Consider the following 23875-nt stretch of genomic DNA (forward strand, 5'->3'; position numbering starts at 1 on the left):
AATAGTAAAATAAATAAATTAAATAATTTTGTGCACTCAGAAATTTTAAATATATATTTTTTTGTATAATATTGTATTACTTATATGAAAATTTTATACTTTTTAAAGTTAAAAATCTCATCAAAACATTTCGAAAGTAATTTTAAACAGAGGAATTTCCATTAAAATATATTATTACTTTAGGTCTTTTCTAATTACGTATGAAACGAAAAATAACAAAAAATACAGAATAATAAAAAAAAAAAATGAAGTTTATTTCTTCATTTTCAAACAAAATTTTAGTGAAAGAAAGGTTATTTTTTACTCGATTTTTTTCTCAAATATGTATGCTTGAGTGTGTGTTAATTATTCATAAGTTATTATAATAAAAAAAATCTTAGCTGAATAAATTACCAATTTTTACTGAATATTACATGTCCTGTTATATCTGGATATATCAAAAATTGAATGTAGACTACTGGAAGTTAGCAAGATTGATAATATAAATCTGACTAAACATGAAGAAATAAAAATTATATTATATAAATAATTTTATCTATATTCTTCTATTAATAACTTCAAAAAAACCTCTCCTTAATAACCTTTAAATAACTTTTATAACCTATAGTTAAAATGTCTTATTTATTATTTTATTCGATGGAAATTCGAACAAGCTGTTTGAGTATAATAATTAGAATTAATATATTTGTATAAAATATAATAAACTAAATTTCTGAACAATTTAGACACATTTTAATGACTAGAATAAACAATGAAGTGGAAAAAATTATAATACGGGGAATTAATTGTCAGAAAGTCTAAGGTCAGTTCATAATAAAAATTAATTAAGTTTTTAGTTTCTTTTCTTTTTCTTTTCTTAACACGATAGAAATTAATTTATCAAAAAATATACGAATTAATAATAAAATGTCTAATATTTAAAGGCCTATAAAAATATCTAAAATATAGAAAATTAATCAATCTTTTCCTTTTTTTTATCAATATTATCCACCTATTAAATTTAAATTTTTGGATAGAAAATAGGGATTTCCGATTAAATTCCTGTTACAATTGTTGAACAATGTGATTAGGTGATGCTTTACGAAAGATTACAAACAAACTCGAATCACTTGATCCTTATTTTGTGAATACAGACAGTTGCTAATCCTATATCGAATTTCAACATGGACTGATTTCCATTCAGGATGGTGAATACGACCATAAATTTCTTTTTAGACGTATCGATTATATCTTGTCACGTTATAATTCGTGTATAAAATATGTACAGTTCCTGCATACTAATTTAAATCAATTCATTATTCAAATTTCTTGTTAAAGAAGCTTAAGTAAACAAATTTACTCATGAATATCCAATAATTATTCAAATATTATCATAGAAAATTAAGGAGTACACAGAATTTCCAAGAATTTTATTAAATAATCAAATATAATTTCATTCTTTCGTTTGAGATTTATTCTGTTAAACGGCTAATTTTTTAAACATGTAGCTGCTTGTATTTTTGTGCCGCAATTTGAAAAAATTGTAGACCTATAAATTTCCACTGTCGTCTGTCCGTCTATCTTTGCTTAATCTCGAATGGAGTTATATAGTTAAAATCCGAGACCAGATAAGGGAACCTTAGGGACAGTTGGCCCTAATTAACTATATACAAACTTCCGATGCAAACCGAAAGACATGTTATTTCAATTCAAAACTTTCCCTGAAAGCAGTTAATAGGTGACCTGCACGACTCTATTGTTAAAGGAAAAGTATGATGTACAGGGGAAAGCCACAGTTAGTTTGAGGTGGAGAGCATATATTTTAAATTAAATAAATTGGAAATATGATTAAAAATTGCAGTCCTGCATTGTAACGATGTCACAATATATAATTGCTTGTTTTATAAACTCTTCGCCCAGTGGACACTAAGTAAGATTGTCGTTTCTCCATTCCCATCATGGGTTCGACTAGGCCCACAAATGGGATGATAAGGAATGAAATCCACCCATAAAAAATCCTAATGAATTGCTCGCTCGCTCCATCAGTTTTCATTTATTTTATATATCTATAAAAGTTTTTATTAAAATGTTACATATTTATATACAACCCTTTTATGGTGGATTTAAATAAATATTTATATAAACTGTTTATTTTATTTCTTTATTTTTAAAAACATACAAGTTATTATTAGTTATTAAATATATATATATTTTTAAAATTCTGTAGTCTTTAATAATAACATTTTATGATATAAGAGAAAGATAAACTATCATTTTTTAATTAATTTATTCCCAAGAAAGAATATAAAGCCTTAGAAGTGGAGCTTAATTCTTCCTTGAAAGTTGATACGACGAAAATTATCTCCGTTAAATCGAGTTATAAATAAAGAATATATATATATACATAATAAAAAATAAAAATTATTAATCGATTTNACCATATTTGCTCTAGCATAAATTAAAAACAAAATAATTGTCTATAGATGTATACCATAAGACAAAAATTATATAAAACTATGTTATATATTAAGTATCTAAATATTTAATAATATATATAAGATTGTAAATTCTAATAACGAGTAAAATCGTCACTAAGTCCGACACTAGTGGAGATACACACGAGCCCCTTTATCTTTCCATTCCCTTAACCTTTAACTACCAAACTTCAATAGCATCAATCCTCCTAATAAGCAATTCCCCCTGCAAAATTTCCAAAATTTTCGACAAAATGCACAGGAGTTATTAAGCTTCAAACAGGGTGAACAAAATCGTGCCTCACCCAAACTAACATCCATATGTATTGTACAGAAATTACTTCCGATTTTTTTGTGTATTTCTCAGTGTTTCAAGGTGTTTTAAGTCAAATAATGTAAAAATATTAAACATTCTTTAGTATTCAATGACCAATTGAATTCCCCAAACGTAAATTTCACTAATAGATACAAAATGTACGATTCGATTATTATTTTATAACGTTTCTGTTTTGTTTTGCTAAACTTAAGAAGAAAATGTTTATAACAGTCACAATTGAGAGAAAAATAAATCATTATAACTTTGAAGTATTATTTTATTATATTGTATAAAAGTAACTTTAATATTTTTAAATTAATATATTTAAGACAAAAGCTTTTATTCTCAATCACAGAAACGAATTTTGATATTAATAGGATTAAATACATACATTTTTTTCCTTAAAAATCTGTTATTCTCTTAGTTTTGAGATGGCCATTGTTAAAATTTATTTCTTATAATTTGGAATGTTAAAATAATAAAATTAGATCAAATATTCTAAATTTTCAAGTCTTGGAATTTAACAGTATTCCATTTATAGTTTCAGTATTCCAGTACCAAAATTTATAGTTTTGATGTATAAATAATATATTCCATACTGCTAAATTATGAATTAAATTTACATTAAAGTGGTTTCAATTCAGTTTATGTTGTTGCAATATTTTATAGCCCGCAATTTATCAGAAGTAATAAACAGATTTTTCTTAGCATTCAGGAGATAACGAAATTTATCAATAGCATGTTTCAATTTAATTTGAATTTAATGAAGAAAGAAAAAGTCTATATATATATTAGTTAAAACTAATTTTAGCTACATAAATATGTTTGGGAGAAATAAATAAAGTCATGATTGGGAGTAAAACATTTGTATTATTTAATACAATATTTATTGAAAATATTGGTCATACATCTGTGTTATTAAAATTAATTAAAGCGATACGAAATTAATTATATACCATAGGAAGATTTTTAAGGAAAATCACAGAGCCATGTCGGCAATATTAACTCTAAAACAACATCAGTAATATTAATTAAAGTCATACAAAAATAATCATTCAATAAAGGAACATAAATATAAAAATTAAGTCTACATTATTTGTTATTGCAAGGCAAACTATCATGGCATTTCGAGTTACACAAGTTGCCTTTTTTCTTACAAAAGCACATCTTCGACATACACGCCTTCTTACACAAACAGCGAATAAATCCTTGGCCTGTTCCTAAGGCTGCTCTCCTGGCAGCAGTTCTTAAAGATACATTTGTGTCTGGCACTCTTTCTAGTAGCAAGAATTTTTAATTGGACATGTCAAATTCTGACCTGATCAAGTACATTTAAGTTTTCAAATAGGTTCATACTTATTTTAAATTGAATATTTAATTAATAATAATTATGGTAAATTGTGCCCAAAAAAAAGGAAACAATTTTTTTCATAATAATTAGACTTCAAAATATTAACGAATTAACTGCATAGTTAGATACATTAAACAGTGGCACAATCGAGTATCCCATATTTTGTTCCAAATTTATGCAAACCTTGTTTATCCTTTTGAAGAATCACATATTACGGAGATCTGCTTTTGCTCTGTCGACATCTGGGATTGGTATAATTATATTATCACCGATTTCTACAGGAGCGTGTATTGAATCCAAAGCCAATTCCATTCTCTGGGCCTGTTATTCCAAGTTTAGATGAGCTTTTTCTCTTGCTGCTATTATTTGGGTCTGTTGATTCGCATTAGCTACAGATTCTGGATCTTCGTCACTACCTGGTATTAGCGAGGTTGAGGCTGAAGTTTTAAACGCGAAAACGTGTACGTCGGACGTTCAGCTTCCTGTAAGCCAAGAAGTTTGACAATGGTATTTGGATAGTCAATGGAATCATGCTCGACATTCCAAACACCATTATCAAACTTCTAGACCTCAACCTCGCTAGTATTTGAGGTTCTGCATTCGTACTAGCTGCAACTTCTGGGTCTTCTTGACTGGCTACTATTGTAATTAGAAACTGTAAGCGTTATGACGTGTTAGCTGAATGAACTTTGATCTCGGTCGAAATAGTTTTTACTAAGCCATTTTGTAAAAACCGGTTTTGTCTAGTTAAAACTAGTTTTAACTCAAATTCATTTTTGACTAGCAGTAAATTCTAGTTATAACAAAGAATCCAGTATAAACTAGTTTCAACTAGTTAAAACGCGTCCTAACTAAAATCTGGTTTTGACATCTCGACTTTTGATATTTGCTTTTCGTAAAGGAGTGAACTACTATAGCAGGCAATTGATAGTACTATTTTAAAAAAATTTTCCGACACAAGATATTTCATTGTCTTTCTTTTAAAATCTGCGATGAGGGATCGTTTATAATCATTACGCTTCTGCACTTGCAATAGTACGGCGTTTTTCTTTTATTTCCAAAGGTTTTTTTTTTATTTTAGAAAATAGATATCATATTCTATCAAATGAGCAAGATATTCCTTCTCGGCATTAATCAAATCTATTTCCATTTCCGGCCTTAATATTATATTACACTTGCTTCTAACATGCATGATTAATGACGAGCATAGCATAAGCGGAATAAGTTCTTAAGAAAAACAAGCAGAATTTATAACCAAAATATAGTTGGTGGCACAAAATGTAACTGTATTTTTCACATTAGTATTAATCTGTATCCCAACATCAGATCACACAGGAGATTCTCCATTAATATAATATTATTTTCATTATCTAGCAATTTCAAGCATAAACGTACTGTACAATTCTACTACACAAATAGATGTGTATATTTTATTCATACAATTCTAGTTCAATTATAAACATAGTACTTATTATTTCAACTTAGCATTTAAAGCTGCAATTATTTCTATTATCTGTACGACATCAGCTGTACAATTCACACTCATTATACAGCGGTAGTATCAGTTTCTTGCACTGACGATCAAATTCCAAAATTCTAATCTTAATATGCTCTACTTTCTTTTAAAATTAACTATTTATTTCATTTTCAAACATTTCTGATATTCTTACGAATTATTTCTTCTTAACAGCTACATATAACATCGGTATTATCGCCATTCTTTGTTTTTCTGAAGATCTAATAGCAATTCTTTTCATTGCAATTTAAAATTCCTCAATACCATCTCATCTTCTTACAAATTATTTCTGTCTCTAACGATCTACGATTTTTATTTCTGTAAATTAAATTGTAAAAAAGTAAAAATAATTATACAATATGAAGTAAGAGTATTATATATTTCACTTGAAGAATTAATGTTATTTCTGGCAAGTCAATATTTACTTAATATAGCAAAGTAACCTACTTATGAATATACAACTTATCGATATAGAAATGAGACTTAATGTAGTCTTGAATTCGGCTTATACCATGCCTATCTGTCTAAAATTTATTACAATTTTAATTCAAAATTCAGAATACCAAATCTCGCTACGGGCGACAAGCTTTCTTGTAAAAAAAATACAGTTTCTCATATACAACAGTATATGAGAATAATCTCCAAATTACCCACATTGGTATGTCGTTTCTTGTCTTTGGAGAATTTTTAATCATGCCAGTGCAATGCTGCACACTTGAGTTGTAAAACTCAGTTTAATAAACAGAATTTCTTGTGGAATTCTTAAGTAATAACCAATTCAAGACAAAACTATTATCATGGGACAATAAAAATCGTGAATCCTAGTGTAATTTAACCTAATAAAACTCTTGTGCCAAAAAGTAATAACTAACTAACTACCTAACTAAAGATAAAAATTTCATTACTTTTACTATCCTAAGTTAATTTTATCATGGACGAGCTAAAATGGATAATGCAAATCAAGATCCTTCAGAGATTACGATAAGAATTAATTTAGTCGTGGACGTAAAAAAACAACAAAGAAAATTATCAGTATATAAGTACTGTATATTTATAGTACAATACATAATTAAATACTCAAGTAATTGGATTCTGATTGGAATCCTAGTAAAACAAAAACAGCTGCTAATCTCCTTGTAGAATGCATTCAACCTTTATGTCGTGGATGATCACTTAATCAGAAAATTTAGAAAGGGGCATCGAGCTTCCGTCATATAAAAAAATATTCACGAATTAAATATCTAATATGATTAAATAAAACAAATTACAAATGTTTACTAAGTATTCTTCTAATATTCTTTAACTTTGTATAATATTTAGTGTAAATATTTCAAATTTCTCTGAGTTATCTATGGATCAAACAGAAATTAATCAATAGAAAAGAAATATTTCTAATAATAAAAATTTCTAAAATGTTTTAAAGATTTCTTTTAAATAAAGAATGAAAAAACGTTTGATATAAAAACTTATGTTTAGAGTTACTAAAAAGTTTCATATATAAGCACAAATAAAAAGGAATTTTTCAAGAAATTAATATAAACAATAGAAAGATAAAGGAAAAGTTATATAATAATAGCAGTGGGTTACTTGAGTATTTAATATAAATTTTTATTGACGTATATTGCTTAAAAAAAGACTAATAGAATAACAATATCTGTTATTCATATTTTAAAATTCTATACGGTGAAAGCTCGATATAATGGACCACCAAAGGAATGGAAGAAATTGGTCTGTTATAACGAAAGTCCGTTTTTGTCCAGATTACTCGTTACTACGGTTTCATCCATTATATCGAAAAGTCCATTTCTATACGAATCACGATCTCGATAACGAACCAGAGACAAATAAATGTAGTTTTACCCGTTTCAGCGAATCTGTGATCGCAAATAAAGTATACAAAACGACGATTGCGACTAAAAAATCCATAACAACAGAAGAACAGTGGTCTGAGGGACATGAAAAATAGTCTATAGTAGCCGGAGTCCGTTATAAAGGAATTCGTTACAGCGAATTATACTTAGCCGTCTGTAATAACGTAAGATCTATTATATCGGGGTTTTTACTGTATTAACAATTTCATTTGTATAGTAAGTAGATACTTAACTGTTAGCATCTTCTATGAAGAATATTCAATATCAAACTTAGTTATTTCTTAAACAACGTTAATAAAAAAAATATACCAGTCGACCCTCCCTATAAGACAGTAGATACGTTCCATTCTTTAGGAATCCGATTTCTTACGAGTCCTTCCAATCACAGGCCGACACATGTCAAGTTTACGGACTACGGCTGTTTGAAAGGTTTTCTTCCATAAAATTAATCGATTCTAGACTAATTCGATTCAACATTTCCAAAATACGTATACTTTTTTTTTTGAAATAATCCGTATAAACTACGCTATAAAACAAAAAATTGTAGGATTACTTACCGAGTGTGCACCATTCGACATCGCCATTGCTCAAGCTTGTTTTCGTCGCGGAACAACTCAGCAAACCGCGGCCGCGATTTCTGATGTTATTTTTCTGCGAAAACTTCGCTGAACTTTGGAGACATCATTAATATAAATAATTTTTATGCAGCCGTTGAATAAGAAATGTTTCTTTCACAAGAAATGTATAAAATTACAGTACTGTATTAGACTTACGGTACCTAATTTACATACTGTATAGACAATAGTTCGCCTAAACTCTCCGTAGCGTGGCGCTGGACGGCGGAAAGTAGTTCGGCTGCCCGATGACGTTTTACGTAATTATAGGAGTTTTTTACCGTTTTTTTACGAATACCGTCGCAATTTTTTCGTTGTCTTATAGGAATCGTAATTATAGGAACCCGTTTTTATAGGGGTCTACTGTATATCAATTCTTCTAGAAATTGTTAAAATATATTTTTCTAAAGAAACTTAATTAACGTTTATCTTCTTTTAAAAAAGTTGTGAAAATGTGAGATGTATTGTAACGAAAATAAGTAAAATTAAATTTAACAATTTACATTTTTATTATGAAAGCAATAGAAAAATGTAATATGGTTTTAAAAGCATTTTAGAGTCGTTTCCTAATATTTTTCACTCGTAATTTACAGTTTACTTCAAAATTAAATTCGTAACAGCAAGGAGATTTTTTCGACTTATCGGTTAAACACCTCATTCATTTTCAATGTAAACCTAATTAATTTCGAAAATCCGTAATTTATTTTCTCTGACATATATTATATAACTCTATTGTAAATAATGAAGAATAAAATCTCTAAATCTCGACAATGTTTAATATATATAGAAGAAGCAAATGAATTATTCACGAAGGTAACCCGAACGTGACATCTGTATATAAAAGTAAATTTTAAAAAGTCTGAATAGTTTTTGCAAAATATAGAAAATGAAACACGAATAACGAGACAAAACAGGAAAAACACGAGCTGGAACAATCATAGATGCTGTTGAATTCCACCATTGCTTTCTTAGAGGCATTGCTTGGAGAATGTTTATGTTAACAATGAGAATGTTAAGTTCAGTAAAAATACACTGTGAAGAACAGCAATTTTAACGAATTTGTTAAATTCAAGGTTTAAATTAACTTAAAATTAATACTTCTCATGGTACTTTAAGAATTATGGTCTCACACCTAAGTTTTTTTTTTTTTTTACTTTTCGGCTGTTATAACAGAGGGAAAATATGGCAACCCGGCAAAGTTAACACCCCAGATTTTTACATTTTTTGGACGTAAGACACCTTGAAATGTCGAGAAATGCAAAAAACATTCGGGGGTAATTTCTGTATGTATTGATTTTAGTGTGTACTGTATAGTTTAGTGTGTGGTACGATTTTGTTCACCATGTTTGAAGCTTAATAACTGTTGTATTTTTTGTCGAAAATTTCTGAAATTTTGCAGGGAAGTTTGTGTATTAGGGAGGGGGTTGATGCTATTAAATTTTGGTGGTTAAAGGTCGAGGGGGTAGGGAGATAAATGGTGTTGTTTGTATCTCCAGTACGGTCGGACTTAATGACAAATTTACAATTTTTTTTATAAAACTTATCCCTACCCTCAAAATTAAGGTTTTTGCCATTTTATAACAGTTAAAAATATAAAACGTTTCTTAATAAAATATGATAAAAGATGATGGTTTCATCAAAATTCTAAATGTTGCCGGGAAAGTTGAACAACTCGTTGTTGGTTTATCTTTTTTTTAGATTTTTATCAAGTAATTGAGCCTTCGAGGGATGACATCATTTCTACAATTTCATGTAAACAAGAAAAACTTAAATTTTATTGATTTATTCTTCACATTTCGCTCAAAATTTATTCAACGTTTATATTGACTGCTGTTTTCTAATACAGAAGATTATCAATTCTCTATACTTTTCAACTCCCAAGAATAAAACTATTAAGGTTTTTGTTTAATTCATTTTAGTCTTCCATTTTTATTTTGTTTTAAATTCAGTTTCTGTATACATATTCCGATAAACTTCAAAATAACGTATAAAATTCAATAGAAATTCATTTAAACACATTAAGAAGCATCTAATAATTCTAAGCACATAATTAATCTACATTAATTTTATAATAGAATTATACATATACATTTAATGTGTAATATTTTAAAATATTTTACGTATCAAATTCACATTTTAATACTTTTCAGAGTATAGTCAATACGATCAACGGCATAAAATACCGATAATTTATGAAAAAAATAACAACACTCGATTTATTTCAGCAATAAAAACTAATATGGACCAGGATTAAATCTTAATTACAGAATATATCATGAAATTTTTATGTACAAGTAATCATTTAAGACTAGAGATAAAAGCGAAATTAAATAAAATATTTCTCTAAAATTGATTTAAGAAGTTATATAAATTTATGATAATATAAAGAAATAAAAACTATTGTAATGAGATTCCATATTTAAAATTAAAGCTAAAAATAATATATTATATTTATATTTTTGTTAAATGTATTTTAAAACCGAAATATATTATGGTTTTCACAATATATAATGACTATAAAATTCATAAAGATGATTTATTTTTTTTTTAGATTTAAACTTTTATATTAAAATAAAACTTTAAAAACTTTTAATCATTGAAGAGTTTTACTTCATTACTGATCCTACTTAATACTGTTAAATATAGATAACATCGGGTATAATTCTATATATTGTATTCTAGTTTAGGTCGGATAATCGAAAATCTATTGTATTATTTTTTGTAATTTAAACAAGATTTATAACAGGAATAGTGTATAACAGACACACATCGATAGCTACTTTGAAGAGTCAACATCAGTAACGGCCAATGACGTGGTAATGTAACATTGTGATGTTGATGGTACCCTCACAATGCTTGGGTGTTGTCAATCAGATTAAGTTTGTCGACTGCATTGACGTTGATATAATGCGATTTATTCCTTCTAGCACAATATATATATATATACATTTTTATCTTTTTGAAAGAGTAAGGTAGGGTGATGTTCTCTAAAATTTTCTTATTCAGAATCTCCGAAAGTTCAGCAGTCTCGTAACTATGCCTTGTGTAAGGTTATATATTTAGGACCGTTAATATTTTTGGAGGAATAATAATAACAATAAAACAAATAAAATAACTGTCTTATGTACACAAGAAATATATAAAATCATTAAACGAAAATATTATAATATAATTCACAATTTATTTACTCAATTTCATTTCCAGGTCTCATTCGAAATACTTGAACAAACGGACAGACAAGAGACGTTAAAAGTAAGAAATGTAAATTTAAAAAATAATAAAAGTAACCCGAATTCCTTCCAAATTGGAAAGCATGCGAAGTAAATTTAATGAAAATTAATGAAACTAAAACAAAACATTATGTTATATAGCAGATTTGATTAACCAGTTGATTACTACTGGCAATTGTTTACACGCATAAAAAACAATAAGACGTACATTTAATAATATGTTTTCGCATTACTCTAAATAAAAGAAAGTTGACTGTTTGTATATTTATATTATAGTATATATAAAGAGTTATTCGAATTGATTCAAACAAGACCAATATTTATAGACCACCAATACGAGAATTCCATTTTCAATATTTATAGATATTTCTGTCAGAAGTAAAACGAGATTTTGTCGGATACATTCTAAAACAAATGGGTATATAAAACAATCTGATATGTTAAAAGTCCCATCTTTTGCCAGAAAATAGCCTAGTTACCAATAAAAGTCATATATTGACAGGAAGATACCATTCGATTTTTCTTCTATGGAATCGAACCAGAATCTTCGATTTTGTATATATATATAATTTTAGTACAGACGTTTGTTTTTATCTGTTTAGTATGTGTGAAGTACCTTAAACTTCGTTTATTCTAGAGTTTATCTAGAAAAATTACGAAATGATTTTAAACTTGATAATTCAAAATAATGTAAAGAACAGGAAAAAAGTTAAAAATTATATAAATTTATAAGTTAATATTTACTGATTCTGCTAAAGTTCATAATTATCAATTTCAATTGTTTCTCTATAAACTTTATAATTTAATATTAAAGCAATAACTGTACATTCTTTGGAAAATATTCGATGATATTTTCTCGTCATTTGAGACTTGTTGAAAATACAAAATAACATTTTATTATAAATACTGAAAATCTATCCACTTTTATATTAGCCAAGATATCGATAACAAGTGGTAGACAACATTGAAAAGCTTAACTTTAGAAGGATTTTAATCAATCGATCGCACTAACCACGCAATATGACGTTGCTCGACTGAGTCTCCTGTCATCCGTGAAATATGTCGAAAGCACCTGTTTGACACGTGATGTCAAATTTAAAGCTGGACTATCCTACTTGAACGCTTATGTAGAATCATTCGTGTTACTGGACTGATAAAATGAACAAAATCACAAAAAGAAACACAAAATAATTGAATTAAAGAAGAGTAAAGTGGCTGATTGTTCCGTCAGAAATGCATATTCACATACAATTTAAAAACTTTAAAAGCTTTTATATAACGCAATTTTTTACGTTATATAGTAGCTATACAATAAAGATCGATAGAGTATTCTTTTTAAAGTGGTCGTCATCTATGTAACTCTCGTGTTGTAATTCGTTACTTTCTATTTTAAACTTTGTAGATAGTTCTAAAAATTTAATTTTGATGTAGATAATATATAAAGTATGTAAGGTTATTTATATTTTAGTTATTGTGAATAGATTTAAGTTATTAAATATGTCGAAGCTCGTTCAACTGTACTGGGTACCTCAATAAAAGAACTTCCTTCTAAATCTGGATGTTGATGCTTATAATAAATTATGGAGGAAACAAATACAACATAAAATACTCTCTAGAAGTGATTTATGAAGAAATATTTTCTATAAAGTGTAAAAGCATCATCATATTTACTTTTTTTTAGTGTGTCACATAAATACATCAATTTTAAAATCATCTACAGAATTTATTTATATTATAAGTGATTTAAAAAATCAATTAATAATTAGGCTGCAATTTGAAAAAATTATAGAGCTATAAATTCTCACTCTCGTCTGTCTGTCTGACCGTCTTTAATCTCAGGAATGGTGTCGGATAGATAAAACATGTGACCAAATATGGAGAGAGAAGGAGCAGCAAACCCCAATTAACTATATAGAAACTTGTACTTCGAGCCGAAAGTCGCGTTATTTTAATTCAAAACTTTCTCCTGAAGGGAGTTAGATACATGACCAGCATGACTTCATTGTTAACAGGGAAAGTATAACGTACAGGAGCAAGACACTACAAAACTAATTCCATTGTGACGAAAAATTGCATTGTAACGACGTCACAATAAATAATTACGCGTTAATATTTAATTTTTTTTTAATAATAATATTTTTGAATTTTAAAAATTATAATTTACTCACATTTTAAATAATTAATTAATATATGTAGATTTTTAATTTATTTTTTAAAATAAACAAATCACTTTTAATTATGTATAGCAGCTCTAATTAAAATAAATAAGAAGACAAAGTAATAATTAAAAGTAATTTTATTCAATTATTAATAAATAAAAACTCTTTTAAAAAAAATTTAAACATTGAACTCTGTAAGAATACATTTTTAATTTAGTTAATAAATTAATAAAAAAAAATCTTACAATTTATATAATATTTTTATAATGATTAATTACTTCGTTTTATAATAATTATCATTAAAAAGTAATCTGTAAATATATCTATAGTTATTTGGAATCAATAACTAATTCAAGAAATCTATTCTTAAAGCTATCTCTTCAAATATAGAACCTTGCTTTATCTAGTTTCTAAGCTGATAACTTTAAAATAATAGAGATTATTTTATTTAAAAAAATCTGTCAAAATTTATTTTCTCAGAAGCTGTTTAATAATGAGAAATTTTGATTGAAAACTTTACAAAAAGAAAAAACTTTTAAAAGAAAAATCAATGATGAATTTATAAATTTTTCGAACTTAACAAAAGATTTATTTATCATGATATAATTAATTACATTTAATCAATTTTTATACTTTACAAAACGAAAGAAAATTTACAATAAAAGAAATAAAGATTTAATAATTAATAAAAGATGTAAGTATGCCTTTAAAATCGTTGCAATTTACTTTAATTTGCTATGTAGAATTCATAAAATTTTTGATAAAAGTTTAATGATTGTTTCCTAAATGTTTAGACTTTGTATTCGACCAGAAATGACACGAATATTTAATTTGATATCAAATGGAGAAATGCCTGCTTATAATGCGAACAAAGTATTTCTGGAATTTGTTTATCAATGGATAGAGATTATAATGGTTATCAATGCAAATTTTATACTTAGTGTTGCGATGAAATAAAACGAAAACATTATTTATTGTAAAGCATCAGAATAAAAGAATGGGAAATTGATAAAAATCAACACGTAATTTGCTCAGAAACGACTTGATGCCATCATGATTTTTTTTATTTAAAAAATGGTAATTAGAAAGTTCTGATAGTTATTTACAATTGTGACATGAATTAAGAAACAAATGCCATGCAGAATTTCATAGAAGTTTATTAATTATTATTATTATTTTTAAAATAGATATAGAATTTTTAAATGTCTTTTAACCAGAATTTCATTTCATTTTTATTGACACAAAGACAAATGTCGACTGTACAGATTAGTACCTGTATAGAGAAGATTTCATATTTAATGATGTAACCTATTAAATGTCATTGAAGTATGACAAAAGTCAAAAGTTATTATAATTAATCGGAAGTATTTATAAAAAGATTTCAATTTTTTTTATTATGATACAATAGATTAATGATTCTAATTGAATTTCTAATGGACTAATAATATATTATTGAATAAATATGTAATAATTATAAGGATTATTTCTATTTAAACGTTTAAATTCTAGGAAAACTACACGAGATATTTTCATTTTAGTACTAGAAAACAGTATTTATATATAATAGATTTTGACACATGTTAAAATTAGCATTATATCAAAAGTTAATATATATTTTTTTACAATAAATTCATCAAAAATTTATATATATTTATCATATAATTTATTTTATATTCTTACATATTTCATATTTTCTATGAGACTTTTTAGTTTTTATTGATTTTCTCTCTATTACTCTTTTGTATACAGACAGAAGTGAACTTTTTTGATTAAACTTTAAGGAATGTTGACCATCAGTTATACTCGATGTATATTATACCTGTTTTTTTAAAAAAAATTGTTGTTATATTACAAAACAGGAAAAATATAGAAGCAAGTAAGTTTATTAATATTAAATTCATAATATAAGACATAATATTTTGGTATGAAATATTTTTGTAAATATCCTCGCAGTTATGCATTCTTTTCTTCATGAAAATTAAATTTAGAAAATTTTACCAAACTTAGATGAAAGAAAGAATGTCACCTCGAAAAGTTATTTTCAGAAGCGTTTTTATAAGTTCAATAGCAAGAATGACAATGGCAATGGCATCACAAAGGCAAGAGCGAAATTGGACACATTTTCGTTTCTAATTATTTTCAATGGAATTAAACCGTAAACTAAATGTAATAGAGTTAATCTATAACTAAATAAGCTTCAAAAACGTACATTTAATTTATAAGCAAATACCTCATTTATTTTTTTGATTACAAAGTAAGTTTTTGACTTACAACGAGATCTGTAAATGTAGAAAGAGAAATAGAATAAGAAGGTAGACACAATTTCTTCACAAAAACTCGCATAAGCCAAATCTCAGTCGATATAAATCTGGATCCTTTCAATCTGAGATTGCTGAAGAATTCTATTACACAGAAACTGAGTTTACTGTCTACAAAACTGAAGAATCAATTTCACAATAAGTACTATAATTAAAAGAATGATACCTCTAACAGAAAATACATATAAGATTTCTTTGAAATCAAAACTATTTTCATTCAAACTAATAATTACAACACTTATTTATGTGGTAGAAGTTTGCAGTTAGATATTAAAAAAATTTCATAAGAAATAAGACGAACAGAAAAACCTAGCAGATTGATAACTATTAATGGACCCAATTCAGTTTCTGAAAAAAATATCGGTTTCGAGATAAAATTGCTACATCTTGAGCTTTCAAGTTAAGAAATCGTTAATACCCCTTTAAAATTTTATATATTCTATTGTGTAAAATTCTTTTATATTTTATTGTGTTTAGTTTCTTATTGTATCTCTCCCCTATACTTCCTGGTCTTACTAAAAGTCAAAGCCATCTTGTGATACGAAAAAAAAAAATGATTTAGATATTTAATATTTCATTTTTATGAGTTAATTTATTCTTAAATAAATATTTTTAACACTCTGAACATAAAATTAAATACTTTGATAATTACTATGTTACTTCATACCAGGAAAATGAAAGAAGAACGTATACTTCAAGTGATGATTGACTGGAAATTACAAGGAAAAAGTTAAAAAGAAAAAAGAAACCTTGGAAGTGAGAGAGTGGGGTATGCGAGAGGAAGATACAAAGGGGATAATAAGGTAAATTAGTGGTTCAATCTCCTGTAGGAAAGAGAAACAAACACCAAATTTATGATGAAAAATCTTGAAGCATAAAACAGGGGAATTCACTTGGCACTTATTATGTGGAATATTTTCATATAAAATGAAAAAAATAAGCATGAAACATGACCAAACAGTCGACTAAAGTATTTTATGTATTACATATTATTCAAATATGACTGTGCAATCATGAGTATTAAAGAAAATATTCAAAGTGTTCAATCCCGAATGAATCATCTATATTTCATGTTATCTGACGAAATTTTAACTGCTAATTTGCAGTATAATCCATGAAATTAACGTTATCTTTTGTCTAAGATTCTAAAAAATCATTCTCATATGTCATTTTTCTCATATTTCTTTTTAAAATAACGAATACTTTATGAAATTTCAATGATAAAACACAAGATACAAACTTTAAAAATTACTATATTTTATCACATACAAAATTAAATTGTATTTTGATATTTTGAATTAATTTTAATTTTTTTAAACAAATAAAAATTAAATCATCAGTAATTTTAAAAAGTTGTAATAAGTATTAAATTAAGAGTTGTGTGAAAGTAGCTTCAGATTTATAATGATGATGAACATTTAATTATTTGAATAAATCATGATATAAAAATTCATGAATTAGTGAAACATAAAAGCATTTATCATTAAGAAAATTTCATAAAAATTAATTTTTTTCACTGATATTAAATTCCTTTCAATCTATAAATGATTTCGGAAAAAAAGACATTAAAACAATTGTAAAAAATCATAAATTTCCTAAAAAGTTACATTGAAACTCATGCTTATCTTCTAGTTGGCATCATTGGAAGAACAATTAATTTTTTTTCACAAGAAGAAAAGGATTTTAGCAAATCTATCCTTTGATAGACGATATCTTTATAAGGCACCAAAATAAGTATCTTTTGTTTTAAAGATAGTCGTAAAAATTGGACTTTTTACGATGAAAAAAAACATTTACTTTTGTATCATTAAGAAAAGCAATTATCTTTTAACTCTAATTGTTTAGATAAGAAACCGTAACAACTTTCTTTGGATTCCTCTTATGAAGTCTGAATCTCAACTTAATGACTGTTTTAATGGTTCTCATATCATTCAATTTCTTTTATTTAGTTTTTACCATTGTTCAAATACTTGAATTATTATAAAAAAATTATTTTAATTCATAAATTAATTAATTACACTTTAACATTTGAATCATAAAATCAAAAAAAAAATCAACATTGTAAAAGCATTTATTTCATTCTCATTGTTGTTTTATCATAATGCTGTTATCTCATTAATATTATTCTTATTTTTAATACAAAAAGTCTGTCAATGCAATGATGATCTCATTATTATAGCCTTTAATACTGTAGAAAACTATTTATAGTTTTATAGAGAGACTGTATGCGAAAATACATATGTTATCTTACTAATATCCCTATGAGATTTTCGGTTATAATTTTAATGTAATCAACTGAATAATTACAAAGCCACTTATTATAAAATGTATATATGATATTAATACATATAAAGAACAAAGAAATATGAAGTAATTCAAATTAAATCCAAACATCTTGCTTTAAATTTTTAGTTTTATTTTTAGAATGAACATATCCTACAGTTTACATATTAAATTTTATACTTTTGTATAAATTACTTTTACAAATATATAATTCATAAAATTTATATTAAATATTTGAGAATGATTTTAAAAAAATATATATAGGCCCTTTATATATTTAAATATGGATATGACAAGATTTATTTTAGAGTAGATAAAACATAACATGATGCGGAGGATGCGACATTTCTAGAAAGATGCCAACTCCACTTCCACGATTGTTATTTTGGAAATCAATGACTTTTAGTTATAGAGGATGACGAATTTTTGGTAGTAAAGTTTTCATTTGATGCGTTTTTATTCGATTTTAGTTAAAATAATTGATTGAAGATACAAGATACATCAATTAAAACGAATATAATTGCTGTTTTCGTGATATATAAGAATGTATAAATGATATATTTTTAATGAAAAATTTAGTTATAACCTTCCTGTAAATAATTACACTATATTAAAATGAAGCATACTTTTATAATTGGTTAGTTAGAACATTAAGACAATTAGTGGATGTGACCATCGAAAACAACTGACAATATCAGACAGATTCTAACACGATTCATGTTTTTGATAAACAGGCTTATTACTTTATCCTTTCATTGTTCAGATAATTAATGAAGTAAATTATGTCAATTTTAAAGTATTACAAAATACCAGAAACAAAAATTTGTTAGAAAATTTATATAAAATATTTGAAATCTATGCCCGGGGCGAGTGATGAAACAACTGAATATTCGTAGTTGGTTCCCGTTTCGTACCTCAACAATGAGCTGGTTGAGCGGCTCTTTCAAGGTTTTTTTCGTGTGTCTAACATCTAAATGGGGACAGTTTCAGAATAAAACCTTCCTGGAGGTACTAACCTTAGTAGTCGCTCTTGTTACGTTGTCTGATCTCATTAAACTATCAATTTAAAATCTTCACAGATGGCATTTTATATAATATACTAATATTAATATTTTCTTATAATTTTTGCCGTATAAAACATTTGAAATTATTATTTAATATTGAATGCATCGCTCACTTAATTTGCGTCTGAATTTAAGAATTTCTTCTGAAGATCAAGAAAGATTTTCATATTTTCTCGCATAGTATTTCAAAGAAATGTTACTGCAGTCAAATGAAACATGAAAAAATATAATTTTGATATAAAATAGCAGATGGCCGAGGAGTTTGCTTACCGCTTGGGGACACGGTATCGAATTCGGGCGACCATTTGCAGAAATTTTACATGGACAGTATATCGGGCTCACCCTCACCACAGTGGCTCAAAATGAAGGCCAATGGTGGTGAGTTCAATGTGCGCTTGTAAAAAATGACCCAAAAATGGGCCATTTTGGCCGATTTTTGGATCATTTTTTACACACACACTTGTGTCATATGGTATCTAATAAATATGTCTAATTTGAAGCTTATAAATTGACTATCTAAAAATATTTCAATATAGACCCTTAACGCCCATTTCTTAATTATCAAATTACTATATTATCCTAAGAGTCTAAATTAAATTATACGTATAATTTAACTCATCCATATAAAGACAAAACAAATTTCCATTTTTCTTCTTTTTAACAGTAAATTTGGTTTAATGTTGTTAACCAACACATAATTGAAACAAAATTCTTAAAAAATTCTTTTATAAATTATTTATGAAATCTAAAATAGAACTTCACAACGCTCTTAAATCAGTTAGAAAATTTATAAAAACTCGTATATCATAANTATATATATATATATATATATATAATCTGATTACATAGATTTTTCTCATTATATATTCCAATTTTATCAAATATATAATTTTAATATATGTATGATAATATACTATATGTATATAAAATCAGTTCCGAATTTTATATAGTAATATTTCTGTAAAAAATTTAGTACCAAAACTCGTCATTACGGCACATTTGCGCTTTTAATTCATTTTCGGTTGTGAGGAAACACGTAAGAAGTGTAATTTATCGATGATTCTTGAAAGACATTATCACGCTGTATATTAAAAGCATCACAAAGGATCAATTACAATAAGCCGTTTAATACGCTTCATCGCCGTCAGTCTCTGTGAAGCATGAATGTCTTGTACAAAAATATTTATTTCTTGGAACCAAAAGTGGTAAGTTTTGGTATTATTTTTTATGAATATGTTCCGCATGTTCTTAAGCGTCACGATATCAAGTCTAGTTACATTTGGTGTGCTGAATAATTCTCTAGGAAGCGTTAAATAGAGGTATCCTATACAATCACTCGGTATATGAAATAAGATTCTTGGATAAAATATATTTTCTTTTTCATCTTGTCATGGAAATTCAACGAAAACAATTTTTCTTTTATTTTCATTTTCAACAAACTTCTTTACAAATCAATAGTTTTTAAAAATGTGGTGATAACTTTTTTTTTGTATGTCACAAACTTGAAAGTTATGTCAGAATTTCATTGATAAAAATTAAGTAAAGAGCATCAACTATCAAAAATATTTATATCTTCTTTCCTCGTTTAAAAATATATCATTGTCATTATAAATTTTTTCGATAATGAATTTATTCTAAACTCTCAACTTCATTGTCATTCCTTTAAAATCGACTTATCCAATCATAAATGTCACTTGAAAATACTATAATTCTATTCTTTTGTAATGTTTCTGTTTGAAAAGTTAATTTCCTACATAAATTTCTTTCAAAGTAATTTTTTAAAAAGTTAACATTTTTAAAATAGATTTTAATGATGGTTGGGGTTTCGCCATCCTAACATATACATCGCTAAACGGCATTCAAACCCATATATTATTAAAGTATATGCTTTGCTTTTTCATTTATCTTCGGCTCTTTCCGCTCTATGAGCATTAAAATAGACTTTTTTTTCCCATATTCCTAGTTTGTTCCGACAAGCCAGCAAGGGCAACCAGATAATGTGGGATGACTCTATATATTTGGAATGACCGCCCATGAGTTGGATCACTCGGATAATTCGTTGTTGTAATGAATTATAGGATCGTATTCTAAGAATTTAATAAACTTTAAAAAACAGTTCACATTATTTTAACATTTTTGATGGAAGGTTAACTACAGAGAGGATAAAAGCTCCATGCTTCAACAGCTTACAAGAAAAACTTCCTTCGTCAGTCGATGAATTTTGCACATTATTTCACGAAAAAGTGTGACTCTGCATTTTTCAAAGCCTGCTGTAGTAGAACACACTACATAATAAATTTATTACAGGTAGAAGAAAATTGAAATAAATATTCAAAAAAACATTCCGTTTACTAAATAAGTTCTATCGTCAAAAACTGAAAAATCTTTAAAGAAAATTATATAGGAAAAAATAATACGTCGATCGAATGTTCTAAATCGAATTGTATCAGAACACGTGTCGAAGCTATGACTGGAGAACATAGAAAGAAATAAAGAAATAATGCTTTGATATTACTATAATTACCTTATCACACAAGCAGTCAATTTCTTTAATAGATAGAAATAAATAGATAAAACCTTAGAAGGAAGTAAAAATTAGACCTATCTACGCAGATAATGATGTGGCAATCGATGTTGGTTTAGAATTAAGAACAGAAAATAATTTTTTCGTGGGAAAAAAACGAAAATGAAAACCACTTACTCCTCCTTTTTGCCAATAGCTAGAAAGTTTCTTCTTTATCCTCTTAATATCTTTTACATATAGCCCATTATATAAAAATATTAGAAGTTACAACATTTACTTTTTAATTATTTTTGTTATTTAAATTAAAATCGTTCAGCCATTTTTATTAAATTATTTAATTTAAATAAATATGTCTGTTTTTAAATAAACACGTTAAGTTCAATTTATTAGTACAGAAACATTTTTTTAAAGTAATAAAAGACAATTTACAAGAAAGATTACTAGAATAACTCATATAAAACATCGATATCCCCGTAGTTTTCCTCTCAATCACTATTTGTTTCGTATCTATAGAGAGATTAGTCACTGAATCAACTCCCATCAATTTTATTCCACTAAATCTTTTTGCTAAAACCTTCAATTGGTTCTTTTTAGATTGATATTCTCTTTTCTACAATATTACAGAAATTTTGTTCCGATTTAAATCAGTTTATTATGAAATGCTGCAATTTTGGTATTTAGAATAACGGGAATATTACTATAACTTACGGAATAATATTAATAATTGGTTTAATTTTTTATATTTCAACGAGCAATTATTTGTTGTGACATCGTCACAATGCCGAATTGAAATTTTTAATCGTATTTTTAATTTATTTAATTTGAAATATATGCTCTCCACCTCAAATTACTAGTGGCTTGCCCCTGTACATCGTACTTTTCCTTTAACAATAGAGTCGTTCCGGTCATCTATCTAACTCCTTTCAGGAAAAGATATTTGAATTGAACTAACGCAACTAATGGAAGTTTGTAAATAGTTAATCAGGACCTCCTTCCCCTAACCTTTCTATATTTGTTCTTGACATTCATTTATCTAACTCCTTTCTCGAGATTAAGAAAGAACAGACAGGCAGTCAGATGATAGTGGGAATTTATAGGTCTACAATTTTTCAAATTTCAGCTCAATAACTATTTCTTCTACAGTTTTAAAGTAACTGGAAGTAATGTGTTAATTTATTTTAAAATTACAAGTAATTAATGTAAATTTTTTTATGATTATAATACGTTTTAATTTGGCAAATTTCTGTTATTTACGAGGAGCGTTCGGAAATAATTTACAATAGTAGTTTTTGTACATTATTTATTATGTAACACAGTTCAACACCCATGGAATTTCTCAATTTATCCCCCATCAACGTCAATGCACCGTTGCCATCTCTCCAGTAAATTCATAATGGCGTTGCAGAATCATTTTTTGGGGGTATTACGGCACCACTCATGGACAGCTGTCTTCACTTCCTCGTTATTTGCGAATCTTTTACCTCACACTGAGTCCTTTATGCTGTCGAATAAAGCATAATCAGATGGAGTGAGGTCTGGTGAATATGGAAGATGCGGCACAACAGTGAATCCCATGCAAACTTTGAAATCGTAATGTTGTTAGTGTGGTGCCAGGCATTGTCATGGAGCAAAACTCGTGCTGTTGCTGAAATTGCTGAATGCTGCGTAAGGGTCTTGCAGTATACCTCGCTGTTAATGGTCGTTTCTTGCTGAAGCCAGTCCATTAACGGTATTCCTGAAGTGTCTCAAAATACGGGTGCTCATCTGCTTGCCTGCAAATGGTTCAGCACAAAATTTCTTGGATCGGTGACTTCCTGGATGTTTCCAATGTATGGATTAAAATTTTTTCTCTAGTGTATTTCATTTCAATGTTGCGTTTTTTTTGAAAAATAATGTAAAAAGATTAACTCAAAATATTGATTCTCAATTATATAAGTTTCCATTTAATTAAATGACATATTAATAAAACTAAATTTGTTTTAGTTAAGAATTCTTGTATTTCAAGCAAGACGTATTGACTCATATTATTTCTTTACATCACTGAATGAAATTTTCATTATTTTAGATAATTATTTTTATAAATTTTTACCTATAACATCACTGAATCTATATCATGTAGAATAATCTAAATTAATAATTGTATCTATTTTAAATAAGTACTTTATATACATATATA

At 26.9% G+C, this 23875-nt stretch overlaps 1 protein-coding gene and 1 long non-coding RNA gene across 2 annotated transcripts in view; one reads left to right on the forward strand and one right to left on the reverse strand.

The window, feature by feature from the left end:
* Positions 1-14009, forward strand: part of LOC111625378 — a 20319-nt gene extending 6310 nt beyond the window's left edge. The window contains exons 2-3 of the long non-coding RNA XR_002756718.1: positions 11326-11373; positions 13991-14009. This is a non-coding gene — a long non-coding RNA (uncharacterized LOC111625378). The remainder of the gene's footprint in view (positions 1-11325; positions 11374-13990) is intronic.
* The window catches only part of LOC111625389 (QRFP-like peptide receptor), a 120589-nt gene that overhangs the window by 62219 nt on the left and 34495 nt on the right, over positions 1-23875 (reverse strand). The gene's annotated exons all lie outside the window — the stretch shown is intronic.

This window comes from Centruroides sculpturatus, unplaced genomic scaffold (genome assembly GCF_000671375.1).
Source record: "Centruroides sculpturatus isolate CEXI.00-Female unplaced genomic scaffold, Cexi_2.0 scaffold233, whole genome shotgun sequence".
In the NCBI taxonomy this organism is placed as follows: Eukaryota; Metazoa; Arthropoda; class Arachnida; order Scorpiones; family Buthidae; genus Centruroides; species Centruroides sculpturatus.